This window comes from Tigriopus californicus, chromosome 5 (genome assembly GCF_007210705.1).
Source record: "Tigriopus californicus strain San Diego chromosome 5, Tcal_SD_v2.1, whole genome shotgun sequence".
NCBI classification, from domain to species: Eukaryota; Metazoa; Arthropoda; class Copepoda; order Harpacticoida; family Harpacticidae; genus Tigriopus; species Tigriopus californicus.
This window is the reverse complement of record NC_081444.1, coordinates 1,079,717-1,080,955: the sequence shown is the minus strand read 5'-3', so window position 1 is coordinate 1,080,955 and position 1,239 is coordinate 1,079,717. Positions and strand designations below refer to the sequence as shown.

General features: G+C 35.7%; 1 protein-coding gene across 2 annotated transcripts in view; it reads right to left on the bottom strand.

Moving 5' to 3' along the window:
• Nucleotides 1–1,239, bottom strand: part of LOC131880369 (uncharacterized) — a gene marked incomplete at its 3' end in the record, with an annotated part of 19,957 nt that overhangs the window by 13,694 nt on the left and 5,024 nt on the right.

Below are 1,239 nucleotides of genomic sequence, written 5' to 3'. Positions count from 1 at the left end.
TTATCATGAGCTTGGCCCATCCATTTATTGAACAAGGAAAGGTCAACCAAGGTTAAGACGGACGCCTGTTGTGATGCCAGTATGAGAGAACATCCCCATGGAGAGAGTCTGTGCCATTGCAGATGCTGTTCCCAGACGTCTCCAGAAAATTGCACATTCAAAAAGCAATCATAACGCAGAACAACTTAAAAAAATCCCTTTCATTGAAATGTTCTCTATTTCTTAAAGAAGAATATTTTTCTTATGATACCTTATTGCAGAAATATTAGGAATTATGTGTCTCCACGACATTTGTGCCATCCTTGTGTTGTTGCACTGGAACGTTTCTAGCGAAATCCACATTTTACATCATTGCTATGGGCTTTATCAACTGGCGTATAACGGGCTGGTAATTCTGTAACTTGTTCCTTTTAAAATCATATTTGATATACTATCAAACCCATGACTCTCCTTACCTGGTAAGTGATAAACTACCATGAGAATGTCTGGTCTCCTTGCTAATTTAAAGTAATTCGAGCGCTGATTTGGAACAGAGGGAAAATGCTAGCGTGGATTTGTATATTGAAGGAATTTAGATGAGTCCTTGTCGCAGCTTTGATCTAGTTGAAGACCAGTAGTTTTTACTTAAACAATGAACTTTATTGCAATAAAAAGAGATATCATTTTGGTTTCAACGAAATTTAAAAGTAAAGAGGTTGATATCGATGGTCATTGATCTAGTTGATAAAATTTTGATGTGAATTATTTCCTTCGTCATTTTCAGTCACATATATGACTTCAATGAGTGTATCACGCTTCTGCCCCTACATTTCATTTGATCATTTAAGATTTTCGTCTGGGATGAGGGACACTCCAAGGACAGGATCTAATGATGGTCATTAATTAGGGACTCAACTTTTCGGTAAGAAAAGCCAATCAAACAAATACAAAGTGGATAATTGTAATGAAGTACTAAAGTACTTAGGTTTACTTTTTGAAGTGGAGCCGCTTGCCAAAGCTTGCGCGTCTCTTCTCCCATGGTCCCTAGATGAATCTAGTAAATATATTAGTAGATTTGCTATTGTATATGGAAAAGTTCCAACTTTCAACTAATATACTTTGCATGTTCATCCCATGTTCAGTAATCATCATGCAATATGCTTAAAAATATAAACACTTGGTTAGAAAGTCTTTGCCCCAGAATAAATCAGAATATTTATTTTGTTATTCATGGAAATATTTGACTGTTTCTTCTTTACT